Source organism: Harpia harpyja, chromosome 20, assembly GCF_026419915.1.
Source record: "Harpia harpyja isolate bHarHar1 chromosome 20, bHarHar1 primary haplotype, whole genome shotgun sequence".
NCBI lineage: Eukaryota > Metazoa > Chordata > Aves > Accipitriformes > Accipitridae > Harpia > Harpia harpyja.
The window spans coordinates 13,583,238-13,605,538 of record NC_068959.1 but is presented as its reverse complement, the minus strand read 5'-3'; the positions used below and the strand labels follow the sequence as shown (position 1 = coordinate 13,605,538).

Below are 22,301 nucleotides of genomic sequence, written 5' to 3'. Positions count from 1 at the left end.
ATCAGATACAAATCCCAATCAGATCCAGATCCTGACCAGATCCAGTTTTAAATTCAAATGTCCCACAGGCTTACAACTTTACTTTTTCTTATGTGAGTGCCTTTCACTTTTGACCTAGTGTGTGTATATATATATATATATATATCAGGAAACCAGAGTTTTCTTTGGGTAGTCATTTCCCCAGCACCCTGTTAGACTCTCATACCCACGTACAGCAGGAACTGGTCCAGCAACACCCATACTGCAGCACTGCAACTGAGTGTAGGCAAACGCAGCCTTTAGCCCCCACTACCTGTGGATTTGCTCTGGCAGGGCTGTGCCACGGCTGCCTTTTCTTTTGATAAAGTTTTGCAGCCAGCCAAGTTTTTGGACCAATTTGATTTTCTGCAAGTCTGCAATTCGGCCAGTCTTCCTGCCCTTCCCTGTGCCCTCTGAAGTTATGCGCTAAAACCAGTCAACTTTTGAGAGCAAAAGTGTTTCATAATACATTTCTCTAGGACTGGATTCACAAACTAGTTACACAGTGCCTCAGCAGTTCAAAAGCTGTTTGTACTTAAAATGCAGTAATTAAACCCAATTTACAGCACAGTGCAAGTCTTGGATGAGTGAGATATTAGCTGGATGTGTCTTGCCCTAGCTATTAGGCTGTAATCTGAGACTATGTCCAAGCTGAGCTGAGCAATGGCATTTGTGTCTGCAGGCATCATTGCTAGCGGTGACCGTCGAGTTTACCTTGGCTGAGGCGCTTGGGATCGGGGCTGGCCACAGGAAGCTGCCAGCTAATCCTTCCGTACCGATTTCTCAGACACTTCAGTGCCGCCACCTCTGAGGTTCCCAAAGCATTTAACTGGCTTTGCTAAGGGGACAGTAACGGCAGAACGCATTGGCCAAGGGGCAATACCACACGCATTTGCTCACTACTTTTGATCCTCTCCCCAAAGCAGGTCCCCTCAGATGATCTTTAACTTTCCTGCTGCTCACTTTCTTTAAATTACATCCCTCAACATCAATAAAAAAGTGTTCACAAATGAATGTGATAAAGCTAACTAGTCCAGCAAATGCCTAAGAATATGTTGATTTCCTTAGTCTCTAATAATAGAATTAAAACCCAGGAGGGTTTCATTCTTTCCAGCACATTTAGACTGTATTTCTTTTCCCATTACCTTGGCTAAGATACAACACAGATGACATTCAATTTCGGTGATAAGAAACCAAAAGGGGGGGTGTTTTTCTGCTGCTGGCAGTCTGGCAATCACTGCAGCCCCGTGGGGAGAGCTTTCCTCTGCTCACAGCTCTGGAGAAGTGCCCACAACACGGAGCCTCTGGCAGCCTCCGCTCTCCCGTTCCTAATCCCGCAGCACTGCAGGAGCCTTGGGGGGGCACAGCCCCTTTGCAGGTAGGCAGCACACACCTGAAAAGGTATCACAGCAATCTCCAAAATCTTCCAGAGGATCTAAGGAGGGGCGGCACCCACTCAGGTCCCAGGGGTGCTGCACCCCTCCCTGTGCCCCAGGGACACCCATCAGCCTGCCCACGCACTTGTGGCAGTTGTCAGCCTCTCCCAGCAGCTCAGGATCTTTCACTCCAATGCTTATTTGCAATATCTACCAGCTCTGACTCTTTAAAGCGATCAGAGATTTACATCAGGAGACTTTAAATATAGAAATAATTTTGTGTAAACTCTTGCCTTTATTGCAGCAAGGAGAAGGGAGGGAAAAGCCTTTCTTTTTTTAGACTTGGCAGGAAACAAGCAGTTAAATAAGTGAATACTATAAAATGAAAATCTTAAAGTGATTACAAATATGAAAGGAGTGAATACCAAATTGAAACAGCCGTTTAATCAAGATAAAGTACAGAAATCCAGCAATTGGCCTCTTTCCATGATCCTGTAGAGCTGTGCAAAGGAGGTTGCTTACTGTAGCATTACCAATCTCAGTTGCTCGGCTGCTGACTGCTGATACCCCAAAGTCTTCCACCCTTTGCAGCTTTTCACATGCTAAATGCCTTCCTTTATGGATCACCCTTGATGTAAAGTGGCTTTAGTTACTCAAGAACTGAAATAAAGATGAAAAAGTAATTGCATTTTAATTGCTCTAATAATGGCAGGAAGCTGCACTGAGACTTAAATACTGAAGGGTAAAGATGAAGACTGTTTGTTAGGCTGCCTTTCCTTCAAACACAGCTTCTTTGTACTTTGTGCCAATCTTCCCTCACCCCGCAACAGTCACACCAGTGTATGCCAGGTTTATTCTTAAACTCCTGAGATGGTTTGGTCTGTTAGACAGTAGTACCTACAAATTGGAGCTTTTTACCGTAAGCAATTTTAAGGCTGAGGGACTTCCTTGCAATGTACCAATACCAGACTTCTCAGCTTGAGATATTTGCTTACCCCAAGCATCTACAGACTGGGCAATAGTGGCCCTTTGGAGATGGGTGACAGCAGCAGGAGGTTGCAGCGATGATGTCATCTGGTGGGGAAATTACGTTGTTTAACAGGCAGCTCCCACTGCCTGACAGACAGTATGGGTCTGGGGGCCCCTGCCACGGGGAAACTTGAGTTGGTTTTCCTTGTTATGTGCAATCGGCACACAAAATCCTCAGGATTTTGGAACGGGAGGGGAGGGCATTAAAGAGGATTTGTTGTCTCCTCACTGTACTTTATGTGTCCACTATGCTAAAGCGTAGGTGGGAACAAATCCCGTCAGCTAGCCACAGCAGTGGGAAGCAACCTCAGCAGGCAGCCTTTGGCAAGGAAGCTTCAGCACCTGACCTAGGCTGACATTAACAGCACTTTGGAAATTAGTGTGAAAGTCGTTGCTCGATAACCGTGTGTCACCTCTGAATGTCTCAGTTGACATTTTTTCCTTCTGCACGAGGAAGTTTTCTGCTTTTGTTGCCATCTCTGTCACAACAGGAGTTTTAATTCCTCACACCAGCTTCCTACCACAAACCAGAGCGCTCGCTCCTGCACACAGTTCCTCCTGTGACTACACCACCCGGCAGGATCAAGTCAGACAGAATAAGCTCAGGAAAGGAAAAGCTGTGAGTGGAATATAGAGTGAGGCTATTGACTTGGCGTGCCAGACATGGGCAGGAGTCGACTCCAGATGTGACCTGAACAATAACGAAGACCTTATAGTTTATCACCTTTTAAAGTACATGGAGGGATGTTCAAACAATTGCTTTCAGTGAATGATTTCAGGAAGCCATTAGTCTCACACAGAGAGAATAACACACATAAATACACAGGCAAGTCTATTGTGAGCATAAAAAAAGTTATCAAACAATTTTTAAGAAACAATCTAATGTATGGGGGAAGCAAACTTCATTGTCTCCCTCTCACTACTCCTCCTCTTTTTTTCAATGGTTATGATGCTTAGTACAAGTTCAGTACTGATGGGGGTTATGCAGAAATTTCATAAGCAGTCCAAAGAGAACCGCTGAGGTTATAAAGATGTTGTTATTATTGGGGTAGTTTATTTTTGCTGGAAGAATCATTAATTCAAATTGCAAATCAAAATGGAAGCAAATTCCTCTATTTATAAATTAACTAATTGCTCATTTAAATCAAAGTGAAAATAAGCCAGGTATTGGCTATGCCTCAGCAGACCCCTGCTCTGTGAGTATTAGACTGCTGCAGGTTGGACAGACCCAGTTCCCACCAGGAGCGAAACCAGAAGGGAAGTGTAAATGTCCCAACATGGTCCCCCCAGGTGTCCAGGAGACTTATGGTCCTGGTGATGCTGTTACCCTGACGGGCTGAGCTGACCCCTTCATGCAAAACTGCAACGTCAGGAACAGCACAAAAGGCTGCTCTGGGATGAGATGAAGCTTATTGAGAAAAGATTTTGCTAAGTTAAAAGCAAGAGTAAAGTAAATATTATAGACATTCTTCAGCCCTGGGTAATGGGAATACCGCCATAGTTAAGGCTGAACTGCAATTTGCATTCAAAAGTAGGAAGAAATTACTCTAGTTCGTATTTCAATGAATGAAATTCATCTAATGAATTAGCATATGTTGCTGTGAGACAATTTCTAGTTTCAGAGGAAGCCAAATTTTGTGCACAAGGCTTTGAAAATAAAATATTTTCTGTTTTCTGCAGAAATACTGTCAAATTCTCCTTCCTTAAAACGTTGCCTCTCTTCCCCACATGCCATTGGGAAGTCCTGCCAGGGGAACCCCAGATTCATGTTGCAATATGGAAATTTTGTGCAGCCTCTTAACTTTTTCCCGAGCAGGGGAAAGACCGATGAAGCCATTTCTGGACACGTCAACAGGATTGTGCAGTTGCCCTGAGGAACGGGGCTGGTGTGGGGCCGGGCCAGGAGAAGACGGGGCAGCAGCCCTGCAGGGCGAACTGAAGCCCACCATGAGCAGAGGGGCGGACCACCACATCCAGAAATGCCACCGTGCTTCTCCCCAGAAAGCCTGCTGCCCCTGCAAGGCAGGGATGCTTTATGCATAAAGCACATCGTAATGCTATTTATCACCCGCGGTACCTCCAAACTCCTCAGTAAGGAGCCCACCCGCCCAGCACCTTGGCAGCATGGGATGCTGTGAGCTGCTCCATGCTGCGAGAGCGCACAGCTGGTCCCCTCCCTCCCCTCCTGTTGCAGCTTCATGCTCTGCTCCTTGCAGGATAATTTTGAGACACTTGGTAGGGTTTCAATCTCACTATTAATTGGACACATCAGACCTGAATATAGCACTCAATACACCAGAAGGAAATAGGGGAGATGGTGCCAATGGCTACATGATCTTGAAACCCCAACCCATGCCTATGGTCCTATGTCAAATTTTGCACCCCCACAAGAAACATCTCTGCCACTGATTTAAGATGGTTTTGAGCACAGGCAAGATTTTCTCTCTCTGCATGCAGCTTAGACCCTATGGCTGGCCAGACCGTCTCTGCTGGGCTGTGAGGATAAAGGTAAAACTCACCCATGTATTGCGAGAGCCCATTAAGTATTTTTCATAACATCCTTAAATGACAAATCACCTGCAGTAATTGCAACATTTTCAGGGTCACCTCAAAAAAGGGTGCTGACATGATCTGGCATGGCTGTAAAACTAGACATAATCTCACAAAACCAAGCTTCCTCACAAGGTACTTGTCCTTCCTGCTCCTTCTTCAAATACAAATAAAATAAATAATACCTTATTGTTACCATTAAAAATTCAGCACCTATATTGTTTAAACCATCAAACCTATTATGAACAAAGTGCTAACATATTTTAAAGTAATGAACCAAGCACAGTATCTAACAGCGAAGCCATTGCATTGTTCTTGGCAAGTGCAGTAGAAGGATGAAATTATATTTGTGACAAGGGACATCACTCGATTTGAATATCAGCTCTATTAAACAGAAAATAGCAAATGCATCAGCTCTACAACACCTCTGATATAGCATGCTGAGGAAAGTATTTGGTAGGGTCAGTAGGTAAAAACTGAGCAGAGTAATTCTCATTGTTGTCTTCACAGGAAGCTCCAGAAGTAATATGCATTTACAGGGAAATTTAACTGAGTCTATGGTAATTTATTCCATGAGAATTTTCCTTTCTTCCATGGTAGTTGTTTGGGTTTTCTTTTCAGTTTCAGATTATGAAAATGATTATTCAGAGGGGAAAATAGCATCGTACAGATGCTACTGTGCAAACAGTAACTTTCAGAGGAGTAAAACATTATCATCAGACAACATGGCAATTTGATTTACAAGTGAGCAGACGGGAAAATGTGACAGCAAGAGAAGAAAGACCAGCTCTCACGGGGTGAGGCCACCTATAGCGCTGACGTGGGCTGACTGTGCAGCCACTGCAGAGCCTCCTGCTGCGCTCACCAGCTTGTGTACAGTCTCTGCTGTTTGCAGAGGATGCAGTGGTCTCTAGCAGGTTAACCACGGCAGATATCAAGTTAGACCCAATTTCCCCTTGGCTAAAGCTTCCTTGAGGCTATACCAAGTCTACTCTGCTAGATAGTTCAAAGGGCTGTATGTTACACCAATATTCCCTAAATTCAGCTCAACCATCCTAAGAGAAGTTTATGTCTCTTTCTAGAGCCCTCTTCAACTCATCGGGTTTCCACTTCTAAGGCAGAGACCCTTCAAAACCCTATTCCAATCCCAGCCTCTGCTGGTGAATCTACTCTACACCTAAGGCCATATTATAGCCAGTCCACAGACAATTTCAGTAAAGGCACAGGGGAGAACACTTTTACAGATAGCATCATCAAACTGTCAGTGGCCTCATTAAGCAGAGGGCACCTCCATCCCCAGATGCACAGGGAGCAGCACATGGGCCATTAGGAAAACCAAGGCTGCCCGGGACACAGCACAGGCTGCTGCAGGGCTTACGGCAGGATGAGCCTCACTGCCCTGGCAAAGGAAGAGGCAGAGAGCAGGGAGGTTAATTAGTTCATACTTTTAATTAATTTGCCGTTCCTAATAGATGCTACAGATATAGTCCTGAAGTCTTGCTTATCTGACAGGGTAAATTTCTTACATGTCAAATGGGCAGCATATGCTTTCCCAACCAGCTGTGCCCACGTGTGCACAGAGTGAGTCTCTGTGAGCTGTGTCTAACCGGGAGAAGGTATTTCAGTCTCCAAGGCTCATCCTCTCCTTTTCAGACTGACCATTAATCTGGTCTCAGACAGACTTCTCCACACTGGATCGTGATGTGCTCTGTGTGTTTGTGTGTGCTGCTTTGCCTGCGTGTGTGCACACTGCTGGGGTTTCTTGTTATCACTGGCAACACTCATGTTCGAGTCTGCCACCTTTTCTTCTTTTCTGCTCCCTCTTTTGCAAAGGAGGGAAGGAGTTGTTCACCGCCTGCAGTGAGACCTGACCTCAGGCAGAGCTGCTGAGGAGGCAGGAGCTGATTCCGAGTTCCTCCCGGGTCCTGCCAGCATCCCTTCCAGACCCAGCTGCCAATGCCAGTGCTGCTCCTGCCATGGTCAGACCGCAGCTCCACCATTTCTGCCCTGATTGCCATCCTCCCAAAGCACAGGCACTTGCTTAGCTTAAAGCATGAGAGGCATCTCACTGAACCTAAAGAGATGCACATGGATTTGAAATTAATCCTTTGGACAAATGTCTGCAGGAGCAGGCTTCTGCTCCACTGTCAGCACAGCCTGAGGAGGCAGGCTCTGATACCTCTAAGCTGTCACACCCCCATCAGAGCTGTACCACAAAAGAGCAGAGTTTAGCCCCAGAAATTAGCAGCTCACCACACTGAAATATCTGCCGCGCTTTCCAGTGGCTGAGGTATTGTGGTTGCTTACAGGTAAGCCAGTGGTGCCCTGGATCTGTATTTCAGCACTAGGCAGCTGCCTCCTTCACATCACTGAGAGAGGTCAGAAGTCCACTGTCACGTGAAGAATGGTATTTCTGTTTCTTCCTTGCTGCGTGAGGGGAAAGGGGGGAGAAAGAAGAGGCGAGAGAATCAGACCTGGATGTTTCCAACAATAATTAATAGCAAATCTGGGCGGCACACACAGAGGGCTCCATGACATCCATGCAGAGGAGCTTGTTTGAGCCAGAAAGCCGGCCTCTGAGACTGTTGAATCAGCTGGGAATATTGATGTGATTAACAATGATTTGATTTGGAAATCAATGCGAAGGAGATTGTTTGCTTGCTTTGTCCAATTTAGTCCATGAAATACTGGCTTCAATGCAGGGAGAAATTCAGCCGAAGCAGGAAGGGGATTTTGAGGAGGGGTGGAGTGGGGTGTGTTTGTTATTTTAGCAGACATCCGTCTGGATTCTAGCTGGTGAAAACTTGAGCATTCAATCAAATGTTTTATGTGTGTCTATAATAATCCGAACAAAGGAACAGCTGACAGCTCATGATCATTTAAAGATAGAGCAATTTCTATTTAGCAATCTTGTGACTGCATTTTCTGTATCTACGTGCAAGGCTTCCTAATCGTTATGTGGGTTTTGTTGCAGTTTGGCTTCAAATGAAACACTATGAATTTACAGGAAACCCAACACAAACACTAAGTCTTTAAGAGGAATATTAAGAAGCCATTCTCCTGGGTCGCAGAGCAAAGAGGCTGCATATGCACAGCTATTAAATGTTGCCAGGTATAAGTTGTTGAGCTTATTTTCTAACCCTAGGAGGAGTGATAATTCATTACAGATAATTTATATTAGAAAGGAGAGAAGCATTTTTTTAAACTTTAGTCACATTAAATTGTCTCTTCCACTTTAGCTCCAGGGAGCTGCTTCTGCCAATAACTCCTGGGAGCACTCCAAGAACCCCTGGGTAAAATTTTTGCGGTGTGGGCTGGGAAGCAAACTACTAAGTAATTGATAAATGGTCTCTCCTAACATTAATATGTTTTTTGAAATATGTGAAAAGCTCAGTGATGAAATCCCAGACCCCATCTGAGGGTCTCATTCTGCCACATTAATTTTGCTGAGTAGCCACTTGCTCCACAGAAACCACTATAAAAAATCAACACAGGGAAGAGCAGTAAACGACACACCAGAGCTGAAAGCTTGTCATCTTAGTATTGCCCTTGGGAAATTTATCCTCCTTAAAATCAGCAGCTGTGTCAGTTATGATGTAATTATTTCATCACTTACTCTGGGAAATTGAGGTTTTGTGTCCCCCCTGCCATCCAACAGGTTACTCAGATTCCCATGAAATGCTTGGTCTCTCCACTTAGTTACTTTGGAGCCGCAAGCTTCTCCCCGGCTTGAATCAAGATTAGATGTCTAACACTCAGTCAATTATGAGCAAGGAAAGCTGAAATACGACAGCGAGACAGCCCTGCCTTTTGCGCAGGTCCTTCCCACAGCCCGCGATGGGCACAGGCTGAGAAGGTTGCAGGACATGGGCTGTACCAGACAGCTCTGCCTACAGCAGACAGAGCTGATGCTGATTCCCTTCCTCCCTCACAGCTTCCAAGGCAGCACCTCTCTTTGGGTGCAAATGGAGGTGTTGGAGGCTGTTCCCTCTGCTGCTGGAGGCTGAGTTCTGCTGGACGGAGAGCTGAGAACTGGCTTACTCAACAGTGCAGAAAGGAGCAGGACTGCCTATATGGCTTATTGGAATCACCGATATCTTGGATACCCTCTGTTGAGACTGCTCACAGACATCTCTGGTTAGACCTTATCCCCTTGCCCCTGCCATCCTTAGGACCAGCTTCGCCATGGTAGCTGTTGTCCTTAAAGACTAAAACTTCAGCCTCCTCAGAAAGTCCTCACCTTTCCGATCCAGTCTTTGACCTGCTAGGAACAAAGTACCTCCTTTTGACACAGGAAATTGTGTCTGCAACATTACCACCACAATTTCAGCATGTCCGTGTAGGCCTGGACTCCTTTGATGGAAGAGTTCCACTGGCTGAAGATACCTCAGTGTCTTTAAGCAGTGGGACCGCTGCAGCTCTGCTTTCTGTGCCAGGACACATTTCCCCTTCAAACAGCTCAGGAAAGTTGAAATAGCTACAGACCAAAGGAGGTGCCAAAATACCAGCTTATAGAAGATGCTCTGCTGCTTAGAACAGATTAACACATTTTACATACAAAAGCACTGAATGGAAACATTGAATTACTCTATATTTGGACATTGGGCAATACCAACATAATTCAAAGAAAAGTAGGAGAACAATCTTGCAGTGGAAAATACCATCAGCAGTGAGGCTGAGCCCAGACTGCAGCAGTTAGCAAGTTAAAATGGTTACAGTAGTTTGGGCTGTGATCGTCTTAGACCTTAGAGGTTTTTCACTAAACGTTTTTCTGCAACTAAATTCTTCACACAGTAGACAATTTGAGTAGTGATTCAATTCACTGCAGTCTCCTCCGTGAGTCATTACTGAAGCAACTCTTAAATGAAGGTTAAGAATTTTAAACAAATGGCTCTACCTTTTGAGATACGGTGCAAATCCCAGTTGGTCACAACTAGACATTCAGACAAAAGGGACTTCAATTCTCACAGGTGAGATCCGTCTACATCCACTGATGCATTTTTATTTCATCAATTCAACGCTATCCTTCAGCCTCTTTGAGCAACTATTCAGTGAGGCTCTTTATCTCTCTGTCATATATTTGTAATATTTATTCACATAAAAAAGACCTAGATGATTTGGACAGCGGCCATAGCTTTTCAGATCCAAAAAGCACCTCTACCTTAAAACTATTGACTAATTGGAGTAGTTCTGCAGTACTGGCAGCAGAGGAGAGTATTCCCTCTCCCGTGCATGGAGAAGGAGCATTTTTGGAGCTTCTGTGCATTGTGGAAAGGCAGCTCTACCCACGGGAGGGCAGCGCCCGGTGAATTGTTTCTATATCTGTTAATATGCTTTCCTAGCAAAGCACCTGAAGAGCTGCCTCTTTCTCTTGTATTTCATCAGTGTGGATGGAGAGTGGCAGACCCCCAGTACCAGCCCTCACAGCACTCCGTACCGCCATGGTGACAGGGTCTTTCAGCCTTTGCGGCCAGTCTGAGCCACCTAAAAGCTTTCTTTTGCCACAATAGTGCCCCCAAAGATCAGCACTCTTAAGGGCCCCGCACTGGGCTTGGGTTCAGACTACAGCCCTGGAGGCAATCGGCTCTGCAGCTCACTATTAAGCTCAGCAGCTACCTAGGCTTCTACACACAGGCCCAGTTGTACTTAATTCCAACACCATTTGAAACTAATACCACCACTGCCTGTAATGCAATAGCTGAGCCATATCCAGACTTCGTGTGTGTGAGGTAGATAAACACTACACAGGCTCCTGGCTTGCCTATTAAGGTGTTGCCCTGTTGTTCTTACCGACATCAGCACTGCTGACAAAAAGCAAGCAACGCATTTTAATAAATGTGGAGAGCTGTGTTTGGCTTCCCAAGTAGCTCTGCAGGCAGCTTGACGAAAGGGAGCTACACACTGCTGCAAACCAGGCTTCTTCAGGGAAGGGGGAAGGAGATGAAACAAATGTTTCTGAGGTTCAGATGAGCAATCTTCTGTGCAAACAGACAATCCCTGAAGCAAAAGCAACTGCAGAGCTATTTTGATTAAACAAGCCTGGGATCACTGGATTTCTTCTCCTGCAGAGTCCAGGAAAGGAGTGGGACAAATTCCCAGTGCCAGTCAGTGGAAGTAATGGTTCTGAGAACAACCCCGTACTGACCTCACCCCTTGTTCCAATACCACCTGTAAATTCTTTGCTAAAACTAATATTCTTAAGGCGAAACACCTTCTCTTTCACAATTTCTGCCTATAGAATTAATTGGCAAAGGTTCATTCTCTGTTCCCCCCCACCCCCCAAATGCTTGACAGACACTTAGCAACCCATTTCACCAGATGCCCACACTCCAGCTCGTACTCCTTTCCCTTCACCTTCCCCTCCCCTTCTGGAACTGAGCGCCTTATTTTTTTTAAAAACTAGGAGTGCATTAACAGGGATCCCAATCCAGACTACGCAGGGTTCGCTTGCAGCGCCCGGGTCTGCGGGGCCGGTGCGGTGCGGTGCGGCGCGGCGCGGTGCGGAGCGGGTAGGCGCTGCGGGCGCTCCCCTTCCCCCCCTCCGCCGCGCTGTGCACGGTGTTTGCTGTTCCATTTCTGCCCTCTAATGGGTAAAGGGAGCTTCGCAGCTTTTCTTGCTATGCTGAGGAAAGGGAGGAAAAGCCCCGAAATATGAAAAAGGCATTGAATTCTTGCCAGCCTAGCTGCGGCTCTGCCCCGCTCCCCCCGCACATGGAGGCGAGGGCCAAACACGCCGGGAAGGCTCCAGTGCCTCTGAAGCAGCAGAGCCAGATGGCAGGAGACAGATTTTAGAAGGCTCCTATAAATATTTGTTCTGCTCAAATAAATATGCACGTTTTCAGTTTCTCAGCCAATTTTGAGGAGTTTGCATCAGAGAACTAGGCTTTATCACAAGATTTCGTGGACCTCAAAAGGGATTTATACAAGATGGTTTTATTCAACCAGAAGTTCAGAGCACGCACTTTTTTTTTTTTTTTTCCTGAGGATGCGAGCTGCAAGATTAAGGGGAAAAAGAAAAATCCCTGAAGGAAGGTAAAACCAAACAGTAGAAATATGAGGCCAGAGCTTGCCATGTGTCTAGCCAGGATGGAGTAAGGAAAGTTTAAATGCTAACTAAGAAAACTACAGAGACTAATTTCAAAGTTACAGATCCACCAGATTTAGCTGGAAAGCTCCTATGAAATGATGGAGAGTAGTGGGTCTTAAAACTCTTAAGCTATTAAATTAGAGAAGGACCAGATATGTTGGAAACATCGCATTGTATCTGAATAAAGGAAGCCAGACAGGTGACAGACAGATTTTTAAGGGTTCCTATAAATATTTGTACATTAGTTTCAACATAAGATAACCTGCAAGTGCTTGTCCTGGCAGCTCCACCAGGTCATTGGTACAATGCGAGCCGCCACAAGCTGCTCCGCCAGCAGCAGCAGCACAACCCGGTGAGTGCTGAGGAGGTGCAGTGATTCAGTGGTTCCTTCAAACAGTTTTTGAAAACAGCTTTCATAAGTTGTAGCTCATGTATTTACTTGGTTAATTCCTTCCAGTTCTGAGCTGTTGATAGAATTTGTTTCCGTGTTTTGAGTAGCGGGGGAAAAAAACTCCTCCTTTTTTTCAGTGGGAAACTACAGAACAAAACATTGTTGGTTCCTTTCCAAATTGTATTTTTTCATTCCATTATAGTTTTGCAGCTAAAAGCACTGAACTGCTGAAAGAGTTAGATCTATCTCCATCTTCTCATCCTAAAAAGTGACTGAGACAATTCCCATTAAAATGAAACCTAAGCAAAGGTGGATCACCAGCTGCAAGTTAACTTACTTACACAGGGCACAAATCCTACTGAAGCAAATCATCCCAGTGTCATTCCCTGTCTTTGGCCTTCTAATTGTGTTCACTTTCTCCAGCTGCTGAAGGAAGACAATTTCACTGTAAAATCAACAAACAAACCAGAAAAACATAACAAGGTATGCTATAGCTTCTTGAATGCCTCTATGCAAACAGACAATATTTTTTTTCTTAAGTCAGAAGGATTTGGCTCATGGTACGACTGTCTCAGTACAATATGTCCCAAAGTAGATGGTGGTAATGCTGTTTTAATCCACAGTTTGGCACTGACCCTGCCATAGCCGCAGCATCCAGACGGCAGTACAGTGAGGCCCTGTGTGTCTGCGTGCTGCATGTGGCACTTTCCAAAAAAGGCAGTAGAGCTTTCAGTCTCGGGGCTGACCAAGTTATTCTCTGCATAAGATCCAGTGGAAGAGAGGACAGACATGACTGGATGATGTCTCTGCAGCTCTGTACCTCCAGCCTCCTTCATGCTGCACTGGCTTACAAAAGACCTTGCTGGTACTCAGCGAAGGACGGGCACACCTCAGCTCTCCTCATTCCTGCGCATTCACCTCTATGCCAAAGGCATGCAGGGCTGTGCAAATCCTTTGATATGTACTGTGATAGGGAAATTTTACAACATAAAACTGCTAAAGCCCAGATCCAGCCATGAACCCAAGCCCTGCATCTCCTTGATGTCTATTCATGCCTCTCAGCACATTGCATGGTCTAGACTAGAGGATTCGTTAAGATCCCACCCAGCCTTATTTTCTTTGATCCTTCTAATTTCTTATCGAACCAGAAACTTCCCGTTCTAATACAGATATAATTCCAGCCCCTTTGGCAGCTTTTTCAATCTCCATTAGACCTTCACAACCCTGAATAAAGCGTAGTTGGTTTAGCACAGTCAATGGACTGCAAAGTTTCATCATTTAATTTAATCTCTTTTGCAGTAGTGCAATTCCCCTACTAGAGCCCTGCCTATCTAATAGGCATATATTTTTCTGTGTCCTGGTCCTGTCTCGTCTGATCACAGCAATAGACGTGGCATACGGATTAGACGCTGGATGTCCATTGTGCTGGGAGGAGGGTGGAGACAATGTCAGTCATCCAACATGCAGAATGGGAGGGCTAGAGGGTGTTGAATGTTTCACATCCCTTATGTGTTTTCTCTTAGATGTATTGTGAGAAATGTGATCAATTCCACTCTTTTTTCTACAGATTAGAATAAAGAAACACAAAAATCCTCTTTGAATACCTTGATAACACCTCCTCAGCTGGCTCATTACAACCTATTGTGAGGCATTTCCAAAAATGAACGTTTCATGGGTCAGGAATAATACCGTTGGTCCGGACAAAAGGTGCCAATGCTCAGTTATACAAACTTGTGCTAACAGAGGAATGTGCCCGTCCACACCTCAGGCATCTTCCCGTGCAAACCAGTAGCTTCAAACCTGCCCAGGCAAAAAGAAAAACCCTCAAGAGTGAGGGAGCAGTCACGCACCTACAGTGGCTGGAGGCCAAAAACCCCATCATTAGGAGCAAACTTCCCCACCGCAGCGCTGGGAGCTTCCTAGCAAAAAGCCCTTGCTGTTACAGCTGTAATTACATAAATCCCTTCGATGCATTTGTGTCAAAACCATTGATCAAGAAACAGTATTAATTAGACCTAATCCACACTTCGGAGGCACCAGAACATATCATCACGGCTCGAGGGGGTTTAGGGCAGCAGAGTGTATGTCTCAGCAAGGCTTCCTTAATTTTATCCTCATGATTTTGAAGGTGTGAATGCACAGAGAAAAAGAAGGGGGAAGAAAACAAGAGAAAAATAGCAGCTTTGCAAATTTAACCCTTCTGAGGTGCAGCTAGAAAACTGAGTTGTCTGTGAGGTTAAAACCTACTATGACTGCACCTACACAAACTGAGTACACCTGAAAGTTTGTGCCTTTGAGATGAAACATTGAAATATCATGGAGGTACTAAATAATCTAACTGCAAACACACCTATTTGCTTCTCTCGGAGCAAGCAGACACCTGGCAACTGCACAGGTAAAGGGTTAAATAAACCACCTGGGTTCTTTACTGCGGGAAGGCAAAGTCTGAGATCCCTGGCAATGCTCCAGCGCCGCCAGCCTGATCCCAACACAACTGGTTGCCCTGTCCCTCCACCATGCCACTACAAAACCAGCAGTCTGCTAGAGAGAGTGGGAGGCCAGGCACAGACAGGAGAAGCAGGCATTTGGAAAGTGCCCCAGGTCTTAGGCTCAGAAGAGTTAAAGCAACCAGAGGAATCTTAAACAAAACAAACAAAAAAAAGCCAACCAAAAAAAAAAAACCCCAAAAAACACAAAAAAAGAGCTAAGCAGCAGCTCTCACAACAAAAATGCAGTTCCAAAATTAATGAGATTTTGATACCCCCCCTTTAAAAATGGAATATTTCCATTTTAAAATGTACAAAGACTAAAATCTTCATAAATATCCTATTAAGAAACTTCTGCTGCTGTTTTAGAGTTTCAATTGAAATACAGTGCATGAAGGTTGCCATAGCTACAAGCAAATTTTTAAATAACTGTTTTTCATCAGAGCAGCTGCAGTATCACGCAGAAACAAGGTTGAAGTGGGGAAGCTGGAAGGAGTCTGACCATCTTCAAGCTCCTAATCAAGCAACCCCGAGATTTTCACAAACACAGCTTAGAAACTTTAATACGCTTTCTGCTTTTTAAAGAAAATATTGCCCTTTGTTATTTGGCAGCACCCCAGCAAATGGTGTCAGCGCTGTGTGAGATCTCAGTCAAGAGAATAGCTTTGTTTTCATGCTGGAAAAGATAAAAATTTCCACTGCTAAGCCCCTACCATGGTGCAAGTGCCCAGGCACTGAAGGATGTGCTGTGGCCTCAGGTCTGCTCTGAAGGGCTTTCTGCGTGAACCGATTGATTGGCAGCAATGTGCCTAAAAATGCCACAAGAGCCACAGACTTTTGTGTCCAGGAAGAACTCTTCCTTGCCTGAGCTTGCACAGGAAAACACAGAAAGGAGGAAATGTGAAAAACAAGTGAAGCTGTAAAATGTTATCAGGAGGCTTTCAAAGTGGGGCTGTGATTTAGGTGGTCCTGCCTCCAGTGGTGTTCAGTCATTTGTGAGCATGGGGAGGCATTTTCCTCTCCTGTAAGATCTCTCCCTGGCAGGAATAGGCAGAGCAACTTCCTGAGCAACAGTGCAAGCAGAAAATGGACATTTCTGCACTGTGGGCATCTGTTTAGAGGAGGGCTAGGCTACAGACAACACTGAAAGCCTCCCTTATACTCGAGCCTTTCAACCAGTGATATTAACTATGGCAAATTTCCTAGAAAACTTCAAATAGATTCATTTTGTGTCCTCAGCCAAGTATGCCCTGTGTCCCAGTCTATAAAATGAGAATAAATAAAGAATAAAATTTCTGAGAGGAATACCATGAGATTTAACTCCAGCACAATAGCAATTGAATTGCTATCTATAGAAAGTGGAAATGCTTGGCTGGGTTTGGGGTTTTTTCTAAACAACAAATTAATGATCATTATTTAATACACTATTATGAATCTGAAAGAATCATCCCAGTAATGGTTATTTTTATACAAATTGGTTCATTTATCTATGACCTGCTTCTAAGAGGTACGGCCACAGCACAGTGGAAGTGCTGCCTGGTACTTTGGCATGAAGGCTTGTGGTGCTCTGCCATCAGCTGCACAGCAGTGGAGTTTACAGGCAATCCATACAGACAAATCTTCTGGGCAACGTATTTTTATTTCAAATCTGATTAAAAAATTTCCTTCACATCTTGAAATGAAACAGCTTTCTTGCCTGATGACTGTACATTTGTTTGTTCCAAAATCGATAGTTTTTTCAACAGGTAGTAGACAACAAAATTTTTGCAGGGTAAAAGAGAGAGGAAAACAAAGGGGAGGAAAGTCAGAGAAAACCTTAAAAAAATTTAGAAAAATGAAAGTTAAAAAAATCCTATCTTGGCAGATTCTTCTAACAAATTACATTCTTTGACTAATTCCAAGTATTCAAGGAAGTGTTGCAGGCCAGGTTGGATGGGGCTTTGAGCAACCTGGTCTAGTGGAAGGTGTCCCTGCCCATGGCAGGGGGGTTGGAACTAGATGAGCTTTAAGGTCCCTTCCAACCCAAACCATTCTATGATCCATAAGTGCTGAGACAGTGTAAATCCTATCTTTAGCGCAGAAAAGTCCCTCATTTTAGAAACTAGATACTTAATGGCAGCCAGAAACATCTCAGTGCCTCAGTGAGGTAATGGCACAGCCTGCTTCAGCTGGCTTTGCCCAACACTCCTCTCCAGGTCTGCAATGAGCAGTCAGAAAATGGAAAATAAGGATGACTACCAGAAAGACAACCTAGCAAATACCTTTCATAATAACTTTAACCTAATGTAAATTTTAAAAGTATCTCTTTGCCAGTGCAAAAATAGGCTAGTATAGCAGAGTGAGGAAGGGATGCCAGTGAACAGAGATTTCTATACTTGAGTGCATGTCAAAGAGACCTTCCAGCATATCTTTAGGTATTAACTTTTCTGATGTAGAGTTTTTTTAAAGGAAAGAAACAGAAGACAAAAAAGCACAACCTGCTGTATGGTTGGGCTGCCAAAAAAACAGATTGTGAGTCACTGAAAGCTAGTGACCTTAGTCAGCATATTGTGACTCCATAGCTTTTAAGCCTTGCTGTTTCTTTTCCAAGGGAGATGAGAGGCTTGTCAAAGCTGTAGTTTCCATATATACACATGCACACTCACGCTTGCATTAAAGTGCTATTTCTCTCAATCGTCAGGATTACTGAACCTGACATAAACTCATCATTTTCCTGGAAGCAAAAAGGGACACTAGCCAAAAAGATGAGCCACAGTCGGCAACAGCTATCTTGTCTTGGGGTACCAAAGGGCAGCAAGCGCAGAGCCATCTCTACAGGAGTGTGTAAGTGCAGCCACTCATTTGAAAAGGCCTAAGATCATTTGCTAAGAGTAAACACCTGTCTGCAGCCTGCACTAATGCCTCTCATCAGCATTCACTGGAAAAGGCACACACAGTATAAAGAAGAAATGCAGAGGCTTAAGGAGAAGATGATGGGTGGGAGGCAGCAAAGGGAGCAGTGCTTAATGCCACAGGGCACTTTCTCACCTCAACTGCAATGCAAAACACGCGAAGACCTATAGACCTGTTACCGCTGCGGCAGTTCCTCTCTCTCTGTCTGCCTCTGTCCGCTCCCCTCTGTGTGTTGCACCATTTGTTTCCATTCTGCTTTTGAAGTAGTGCACAAGCCCTCCAGCACTCAATGACGTTTGCTTTTTTTCACCAGGTTCAAGCACTATCTGGAAGCAGGGAGAAAAGTGTCCCAGAGCAAGAAAAAGAAAAAAAAGAGAGAATCCCATAATATACAGGGGGAAAAGGAAAAAAAAAAACAAAAGAGATGACCCGAGAGAGGCAGGGAGGGATCAAGGACCAAGAAGTGGGGACAGAACATCAGCCAAGGGAGGGGGAGGCAGCAAACCGCATAAACAGCGGCAGTGGGCGACACTGGGGCACGCTCATACCAGAAGAAGAAGGGTGTAGGTGTTTGTCCTCATTTGTTTGTTGTGAATAGTAAGCAGAAAGCCACAAGTGAAGAGCAATAAGCATGCAACAGAATTCAGGGCTGCTTCTCCATTTTAAGTGTTTGGACTCTCTGTTTATTCATCTGCAAAATGTAGGTAGCCTTGCTGGTCTGCCACAGCTGTGCCAGGGGGATGCGGCCCATTGATTTATTCAGAACAAAATAAACAAAGTAAGATCTGTGAGTAAGCACTAGAAGGTGGCATAGATCAACTTGAAAAAGATACATAGAGGGTATATCTTTTTAGCAAATGCTTTACCTGCCCCAAAATCAAGTTTCAGATCTATAGCAGCACTAACAAATATAGCTGAATTCACCTGAATGATTCTGCCAAGAGGAAAAAAAGTACAATGAAAAATCAGAATTTCATTCCAAAATGAAACATTTAGAGGGCCAGATTAAAGAGATCGGTTTTGTAAGTCAGGGAACAGGAGAAGATGGGAAAATCTTTCAGAAGTGATGCAGTCATCAGAGTTGTGATGCTTTCACTTCTGGTGCTTGTGCACAAAGCTGGTGAATTCAGTAAGGACTTGTATCAATTAATACACATAACACATTGTACTTCTGACAGTGTCACGAAATGAGTCACTGAGTCGCTCTACCTTCGGCACTGCGACACTGCATTACCTCGGTGTGCTGAGAGGCACGTATCCCCGTGCAGGCTGGCTGGGGTGTGAGCTGCAAGCTGGGGCATCCTGAGGACTGCCCTGGTTACAGTGAAGTAGAATAAATGTGTATACTGCCAGGCAGCATAATTAGACAGACAGAAGGTACATTGGTTTGAAACCGCATGCTAAAAATACTTTCTATTCTGCTGGAAAGACACAGCACTGCCAGGAGGATAGTCTGGGACTTGAAAACTTATCTGGTTTAAAGATTCCAAGAACATCCAAAAAGAAGATGCCTTGTCATCCAGGGCAAGCAAGGTTCAAAAGTAACTACAGTAGCCTGTAAGCAAAGGAAGAACACACAGAATGGTCGGTCACTGTGGGGCTGAAAGGCAGGCTTGCTCCTGCTTTCAAAATAGCTCTGTGCCTAATCATTTTAATCTGTTCTCTCTCACCCAGCAGCAATTCTACAGCACAGAAAACACCTAGGCAGCTTTGAGAGAAAAAAGGCTTGAGAATAACAAACTCTGGGAACAGCTCTTTCCTTCACCATTTTTCACATGAACAGCTATGATCAGAACATATACTTGTTCAGGGGACAAATACCAACTACTTTTTCATCACACATGGGCTGTGTGACTCTTTTCCTACATGCATGCCCATCATTCATGGAGAGCTGGAGCTCAAGAGCTAGACAGAAGTTTCATGACTCTCACCTAGGTACAGGCAGTTCATGGCACTGGGGGAGGTCCAGCACCATGCAGACATAGCTACCAACTATTTGGTAGTGATATCCCATTTGCAGTTCATGGAAGGTGTAGTAATCTGGTGTGTGAATTTGTAGTGTAGTGTACTGTGGGGGTACACCCGTACAGCTCTGGCCCAGCAGGGGAACCCCCTCACCCTTCCTGTGAATACGATTGCAGGTGTGAGCCATTACCAGAGTAACAACAGCCCTGTATCTGTTCTCTCACTTACACGATGGTGACTTGTTCACCACTCCACGTTTTAACTACTTAAGCTTAATTTGAGATAACATCAACAGTGCTATTATTAGTTCACGATTTATTGTAGACTTTTGAGAAAAAAAAAGCATTACTTACACCACATTTTGGGGACTGCCCTCAAAAAGGTGGGACTGCAAAGACTCCTGTACCAAAGACCATCTTGATTTCATCAGCGGCCTTGCGTGGTTACCACCATACACACATCATCTTCTCTGCCGCATCACTGCCTGGAGGTTGGACTTCATAGTGAAGGAAGTGGATGAAGTTTTGCGCCTTCAGCCATCTAATATCCACCACGCCGCCTGCATTAGACATCCTCTAAAACTGTTCTGTCACTCTCTCTTCCTTTGCAGACTTTGCTAAGTCTGACCTCAAATTTCATTTCCTCTTTCTGACAGGGATGAAATAAAAAAAATGAAACTTCAATATCATCCTTTGTTTGTGCGTTTCTCCCTCTTGTTTAATGGATATTGCCACAGCATGAGCTGGTGGAACTGGTGAGCTCTTCCAAGAACTATAATTTCTAGACTGGTGAGCACGGTACATTTCAGACAGCCACAAAGAAGCTCTTCAACCGCTACAATAAAAATTTATATGAAAAGCACATCAGTATGAAGGTACATCTGTATCCACAGGCAACAGTGATTAGATCTGATTATTTTTAGTGTAAATACATTTTCAGCATAAAAGGCACATGACAGTTTTAAGCTACTTAGCTGAACACACCGCTCCTGCACCTGTGGGATTTTAATATTTCTATGCTTTTAAGAGCATTGCACGATAGGGATAAGATCAGTGCATGATCTACTTTACCGAGTTGGAAAAATGTAATTTAGGAAGGTGTTATTATTGCAGGAAAGAGGTGGAAAGCTCATTGGTAATGATAACTCTTTACATGCTTATAGACCACAAATATAATTTTCCTGATGCCTGAATGAAAAATTTGAACATAGATCCTCCAAGAAAAAAAATCAGCCTGTGACTTGAATGAATCCCCCTATAAGGGGATGCTTGTGCTGCCGAGCCTTCACACAGCACACACATTGCCATCACTGATTACACTAGAAGCTCCCTAAGTGTTTATGCAAGGGTGGTGGTGGCTGGTGCAAATGCATATTCTTTACAGTCACAACTAAGATTATTTTTTTGCTGAAAATGGGTATTTGGCATAAGACAAAGCAAAAGAAACAATAACTGTACAGCAGTGGCACTGGACAGAGGAGGTTACAGCAGGTTATCAGTTGGCAAACTTGGCGTTCAGACTGGGGAGGTCCAGGGTTTCACTGGTCTAGTGCAGCTCACCATGGCTGCCGTTAGGAGCACTGCACCACTTTGCATTATTTGGGGACCGTCATTCAGTCAACAATATCTCAGGGATTTATATGTAACCTTGATAAAACCGAGAGGAAAGAACAGAGTGAATTAAACAGAGAGCAGCAACACAGAGCCTATCAGCTAAGAAAAGACTCAATCACTATATAGCTATTTAACATGAGAGAGCCTGGCCTTTGCAATGAAACCTCCCTGTTAAAATGATTCACATCAGTTATTCTTTCTCTCCTACTTGCCGCTATCACAATCCAGAAGAGTCAGCGAATGATCAAGTGCTTCTTTGATCTCCTGTGTATGTGAAGACAGAAATATCCAAGCTGAAGAACTGAGCCCCATGGGTCTGACAGCAGATTCAATTACAACCCATGGAATTCAGTTCTCAAAGCTGAGAATACACGACATTCGTTTTAAGGCTGTCCTGACGCAGAGTAGTATCTCATACTCCTCCTTGCTCTCTCCAGTGCCTGGCCTTCTTCCAGGTGCTGTAAAACAGAAGAGTGAAACCTTCACTGCAGCCAAAGCAACTCTACCCAGACTGTAGGTCAGATGCAGAATAATGGCTCGAGGACATACATATTGAAAAATAGGCTATTTTGTATTTTTTTTTTGGCACCAGAAGTGGCCACACACATAGACAGAATGTGCCCTAACACATAGCAGAATTCTTAGTAATAAAAAATGAAATTTATAGCCAAGGAGTATAACATTTTGCACTTTTCTGGAAGCCTTTGAGAATTTCAAAGAGGTAAGTTATAAATTTCCTTCCCTGTTTTTTTTAATACGACAACACAGACATAGAGGTAAAATCTTCCAGAGTCACACAGCAATCTTTGTTAACAAAATAATCCATCCAGAAGCTCAAAAGAAGGAAATCTGGCACTGGTGCAGCCCTTCAGGGTCATCAGAGTCTGGGTGGCA

At 44.3% G+C, this 22,301-nt stretch overlaps 1 long non-coding RNA gene across 1 annotated transcript; it reads right to left on the bottom strand.

Moving 5' to 3' along the window:
* Positions 1–6,402: 6,402 nt before the first annotated feature.
* Positions 6,403–21,844, bottom strand: LOC128134442 (uncharacterized). The gene is made up of 3 exons (XR_008232755.1): positions 20,148–21,844; positions 7,227–7,400; positions 6,403–7,047 (listed from the first exon to the last, which is right to left on the bottom strand). It is a non-coding gene; the product is annotated as an uncharacterized LOC128134442 (long non-coding RNA).
* Positions 21,845–22,301: the final 457 nt, after the last annotated feature.